This window comes from Miscanthus floridulus, unplaced genomic scaffold (assembly GCF_019320115.1).
Source record: "Miscanthus floridulus cultivar M001 unplaced genomic scaffold, ASM1932011v1 os_1451, whole genome shotgun sequence".
Classification (NCBI taxonomy): Eukaryota; Viridiplantae; Streptophyta; class Magnoliopsida; order Poales; family Poaceae; genus Miscanthus; species Miscanthus floridulus.
In genome coordinates this window covers 13067-19353 of record NW_027097724.1, presented here as the reverse complement: position 1 = coordinate 19353, position 6287 = coordinate 13067, and the positions used below count along the sequence as shown (strand labels likewise).

At 43.0% G+C, this 6287-nt stretch overlaps 1 pseudogene; it reads left to right on the top strand.

The window, feature by feature from the left end:
- Positions 1-5056: 5056 nt before the first annotated feature.
- LOC136534039 (uncharacterized) lies at positions 5057-6018 on the top strand (annotated as a pseudogene).
- Positions 6019-6287: the final 269 nt, after the last annotated feature.

Below are 6287 nucleotides of genomic sequence, written 5' to 3'. Positions count from 1 at the left end.
AATTTATATAATAAAATACTAACAATTATGATATAAAATAAGTATCATTAGATTAGTTTAAAATATATTTTATAATAAATTTATTTAGAGACATAAATGTTAATACTATTTACTATAAACTTGGTCAAACTTAAGTCAGTTTGACTGGCACACATCCTATAATTGTATTCTTTTACGGACGCTGAGAGTATTTTATTATGACTTATTTTATCATTAGAGATATTTTAATAATAATTATTTATTTTATATTTTATATAAATTTTTTGAATAAGACAAGGTCAAACAACATGTCTGAAAGTAAAAAAAAAACACTTATTTTGGGCGGGGGAGTATCAACATGTAAAACATGCAGACAGAAACGATATCCCAGTCGTTTTGGCAGCTAGCTCCTGCTTGGTCGCTTTCGTGAAATAATGTGTTTGTTCGCGCGGCAGGCTAGCTAGCTAAGCAAAGAGCTAGGGGGGCAGCAGCCCGCCCTGTGAGAGTGATTTTTCTTTATATTTACCGTAGAAAAAACGTGATTCACCGTTAATCTTCGACATTTGTTCTAAATCTCTATTGATTAACCCCTCCCCCCGAGGTGTGCTCATCTTGGCTCCGCTAATGATCATATGCATGCACATGCATCATGCATTGATTTTTTTTTTTTGCAAATTACACAAGCACAGACGCGGACACTCACCCCTATAAACACACGTACACATACCTCTAGGTCATATGCATGCATCATGCACTGTGCATGATGTCGATGTACAGTATGTAGCCAGTTGAATGCATGAATGCTTAATAACATATACGATTTATTACTTAATTCTACCCAATTTAAACTCTAGTCACTAGTTGTATTAGTTGGTAGTTTATAAAGGGGTTGTCGACTAGGCGTGTGAATTTTTGGCCGTCTGGATCGGACGCCATCCATTGATTGTCCAAGAATGGTGGAATCTAGCTTCACATTCTTCCTCTCACTATTGAGATCGTACCTTATCAATGGCAGTCATCACATTCCTGTATTTTTCACGAATTGAGCGTAGATTATTAGCTACTTATATCCCTTCCTCATGAAAACTATTCACCGGGAAGTCCTCACCTTGATACGGGTTGTTGCATATGCAGACTCTGAGACTCTATAGCATTTTCAACACAGCAAAAAAAAGAAAAAAAGAAAGAAGATATAGCATTTCAACGCAGCAGGTGAAACACGAAATCATTTGTCGAGCACCAGTATCGTAGTGCCAGTTCACATTCATGGCTCGAGGATGACTAGGCGTTCTCTTCATGAAGAAGGGTCTCGCACTCTCGCTCCCATTCATTTTCTAAGCATTGTAGCTAGGGAAGACGTACTTTGCGTACAGTATGTAGCTAGCTAGCACTGACCTAGTCAAATAAGCTCGTAATTAATAGATAGATGATGTACAATACAATAATCGAAAGAGGGATCCTCAAGCAAGGCGCTAAACTATCGATGCACGCATGACACCATCTCCGCCTGTACGTACGGTAAAGCCTAGCTAGTGATTGGATCAAGAATCACAGTGCAGCATCTCACAAGTCACAAAGTCCCTCTTAAGTGTGGACACCGGCCGCCGGTTTTCTAGAAGGCCAGACACGTACATACTGAAGCATTGGTTAGCTCTAGGATGATATACAAGCTGGGGTTCAGTGTGACAGTGTCATTGTCCAGCCGCGATCTGGCCGATCCGTTTACGTCCAAAGATTATTCACCTGTAACCATCTGAATCGTCCTGACTTGCGTCAAGAGCTAGCTAATAGCTCGCTCTGCTAGGTCACGTCTTCGATCTCCGATAACGACGACTGCGAGCGATAGATAGTGCTAGTGTCAGTTTTTTCGCTCTGCTAGGAACAAATCGGATCCGCGACCTGTCAAAACTCGATTTCATTCATCTGTCAAAACTCAGAAGATAGTGCATGCCTGTTTCAGTAAAGCCAGGATCGAATTGAACTTTCGCCGAAGCAAGGCACACCGTAACAGTGTATCTATACACTCCTATGAGACTATCCTAACAACACGAACTGCACTGAAATGCATGATTCAATTGGGGCCTGTTTGGTTGCCCTGCTGCGTGCGTCCTGGCTCCCAGGAATGCAGTTTAAGGGTGTTTGGTTCCCTGGAGTTCTCCACGGGCCTGGCCGTCGGCATGCAGGCAAGAGTCCGGAGCCAGGTTCCCTAAAAACGGATTTCGATCCGTTTTTTCGCAGCCTGGCTCGCGCGGCCGGCGATGGCGTGTGCGCGGGAGCGTGGGCGATTCGTGCAGGAAGGCTAGGGTTAACCGCCCCTTTTGGCGCGAGATAAATCCCCACCACCGCCGCCCCCTTCGGCCCTCACTCCAGCTCGTCGCTTCGTTCTCTTCTTTTGGACTCTCCCGTCTTCCTCTTCTAGTTCTGCAAACGTAGGTGAGCCGTCGGCCGTCCCCATCCGACCTCCCTTCCCTCCTCTTTTCTTCATCACCATCCTCCATCTCCTTCCCTCATCTTCTCCTCTCCTCTGCATAGTGGTGACATTTTTTTCATGCATTAGGGTTTGGAGGGGGGAATCGCTGGTGACCCGAGCCAATCCTACAAGGTTATGGTTGATTTCATCCTCAATCTGTTGTTACCCCATTCAATCTTGTCGATCTACGTGTTTTGATTGAAGTTTGTTTGCTCTTGTATGCTCTGATCTGTTTGGTTCACCCGTTCTTGAGAGAGCAGCAAGTAATCCATGTTTAGATTTTCTTTTGTTTCATGTTCCATTTGTTGAACTGTGCTATTGAGAGGTACTAATGGCCCATTTAAATTATTGTGTAGTTCTTATTCTCTCTGGATCCCGTAGCCACTTCACCTGTCTTGTTTTGCTCGTCCTTCCTGCTCAAGCACTCGCGGTATGAAAGGCACCCCTTCCCCTCTTCCAACCCTTACTCTTGTTTGGTACCTCTGGATCTGTAGTCGGTATGTGATTGAATGGCTGTTCGACCAGTCAATTTGACCGAGATCTTGAGAACATGAGAATGCCAATGATTACTACTTTTTTCTTTTAACATAAAACTGAGCACATGTCCAAACCAATGAATTTTGATCTCTGTACATTCTGAGCACATTCCTAAGCCTATGAATTGAGTGACTATAGATCTTTGAGCACATTATCCATGGATTATTGTTAACGACATAGCACTGTTTAAGTAATTTTGGGTTATAATTTGTTTTCTAATCAATGATGTTCAATCTTCCTTTACAATAGATGGATTGGAGGGAACAGAGACGTTGCTTGTTGTTAAGGCTGCTGCCTTTATTGCTGTCGTGTATGCATTTTTCATTAGTGGGGTAAGGTTGGCACAGAGGTCATGTCCTAGGATCACATATGCATCGATGAGTGCAATGGACGAGAACGGCAAGCAAACCTGGACAAAATATACAATTGTAATGACATAGAATGTGTTGCAATGCTTCGTATGCGTAAGAGCCGCTTTTTTCAACTTGTTGCAACCTATTTAGGGGAGAAGCACTTGCTTAGGGACACCAATAAACAATAATATAGAGGAGCAAGTTGCTAGTTCTGCATGTAGTGGGTCATAATCAACGATTCAGAGTTATCCATCAAAATTTTAGGAGGTCCATCGAGACCATTAGTAGGTACTTTAGAGAGGTTTTGTATGCAATTGGAGGGCTCAGGGAGGAGATGATAAGGGCACCATCCAATGAGACATCACTTAAGATCACAAACAGCCACAGGTGGTATCCATATTTTAAGGTAATCAAATAAAACTGACCATGGTACATAGCTTGGTGCGTTTGGATACAATAACTGAGGTCAAATTTGAAACCATGTAGGATTGTATTGGTGCAATAGATGGTACTCATGTACGTGCTAGAGTTCCAGCAAAAATTGTTTGCTGCATTCAGGGGTAGGAAGCATTATCCTACTCAAAATGTTCTGGCCAGCGGTGGACTTTGATTTGAAGTTCACTTATGTGCTAGCGGGATGGGAGGGGTCAGCACATAATGCCCTCATACGTGCTGATGCACTAGAGAGGGATGACGGGTTGAGGGTTCCACCAGGTACTTAACCACAATTTGATAGCTATTCTGTCTTTACATGCCATAACCCTACGACGTAAACTAATACATGCCTAGTTAACCTATTTTTAGGGAAAATTCTATCTAATCGACGCGGGTTATGCATGTCGGCCTAGATTCCTTCCCCTTACGGTGGAACTAGGTATCATTTGAACGAGTATAGTGGAAGAAACTATCCTACCAATGCTAGGGAGTTGTTAAATTTGAGGCATTTAAGCCTAAGAGTGACTGTCGATAGGGCGTTTGGGGACTTGAAGAATCGTTCCTCCCGCATTCTAGACACACAAGCCATTTCATTCCTACAAGACACAAGTCAAACTAGTTCTTGCATGTTGCATTCCTCCACAACTGGATTCTTGGGCATGGTGAAGATGAGGTTTTTCCATTGGCGTCAAACTGGGAACCTAATCCAACTAACAATGTAGCAGGCCCCCAAGTACCTTTAGAAGAAAAATGCAACATGGTGTAGGAAGAGGGATGAGTGGGCTAACCTTATGTGGGAAAATAGAGGCAACTCCCATGTTTAATTGATGTTATGTAATGTCTATGCAGTTGGGACAAGTGCTGTGATGTTTAAATTTTTTAAATTAGGTTATGGATATGTGCTGTGATGAATTATTTATGCTATTATCAGGTTATAGGCATGTGTCGTGATGTGTTAACTTTTTTATTGAGGCATTGCTCATGTTCAATGATGAATGAATTCCAATGAATTTGAGGGAATAGGCGGCTGCAATGATGATCATGTATTCTTTTAAATGATGCTTTGGTCACAGGCTATGCTGATATACCTTTGTTTGAACTCTCTCATTTTTTGTTCACTATGGATTTGGTCACAACCTATGATGTTACTTCTTTATACATCTGTTTAATTTGTTTGTAACTGAGGCAATGGTCAATGGTTAATAGGAGATGGCTGATCAGAATGTGGTTGTGTTGGGAGATGAGGTTGAGGAGGTGCAGGGTGCTCCTGCCGTAGGGTGGGATGCGCCGGGCCAGTGTCATGTCTGGTTTTGTTCTTCGTTGTATGTGCCAGCTCATCTCCTCAGGTGTCAGGACTGATAAGGGTTTCAAGGAGGTGCACCTGAACCAGGTTGCCAAAGCTCATAGTGAGTTCACTAGCAATGAGGTGACATGAATTCAAGTGTACAATCACTTGAGGAAGTGGAGGCAGAGGTGGGTTAAAGTGTCAAAGCTGAGGGAGTTGAGTGGTGCTCATTGGAATGAAGAATGTCACATGATAAGCCTAGAGGAAGAGCACTACATGGGGCACATTCAGGTGTGTGTGGGTGCTGTTACTTCTTGTTACCCTCTTTCCTTCTTGTCCTGCTTACAAATATTACCTACATCTTACTGACCTTCCCCCAACTGGTAACTTAGGCTCATCCTAAGGATGCTGAGTTTTTAAACAAGCCCATAGAGAACTACCAGCAGATGATGACCATCTTTGGTAATGGTCAAGCCACAGGGAAATATGCTATGGGGTCAAATGAACCTTTGGGAACCCCAGCTGAGTTTTCTGATAGCAGCATAAAGATTGAGCCATCAAAGGATGGCAAAGGTGCAAAGAGCAGTCATGATGCTGCTAAACTGTTGGGTAAGTGTGCTAAGGATGGCAAAGAAGGCGATAGTGACTCTGGTGCTGGCAACAAAAGAAACAGGTCTATGTTTACTAAGGAGGACACTACTATTTTCTACCAGATGACTGATGCTGTCAAGGACGTGGCATCTGCTATTCGTGAGACCAAACCAGAGAAACCTGAGATTATGCATCCAGATCTGTATGGTGCAGTGATGTACATGCCTGGTTTTCCTAAAGAGGGTTTGATTGTGGCATACTCTCACTTGCTTGACAACAAGGCTGAAGGTGATGCATTTGTGGGGATGATTGAGCGTCACCATGTCCTTTGGATGAGGACTTGGCTTGCCATGCACTACTACATGTGAGTGTGGCAGCTTGGGTATTGACTGATCATTCTTTTGGGAGTGCAGCTGCAACACTTGTGATGCTCCTTCTTTTGTGCAGTGGCTGACTATTTTGAGTAGTCCCTAACTATTTTGTGTAATCTTAGTAACCAATGAGGGCTGGTAACACTAGGCTCAAATTATATTGATGATGGGCAAGTATGTTAGGTAAATGTGGCATAAACTGGTGATTTGGTTGATGTGCCACATGTTGTATGGCAGGGATTGTGAGATGTTGCCTGGGTTGATCA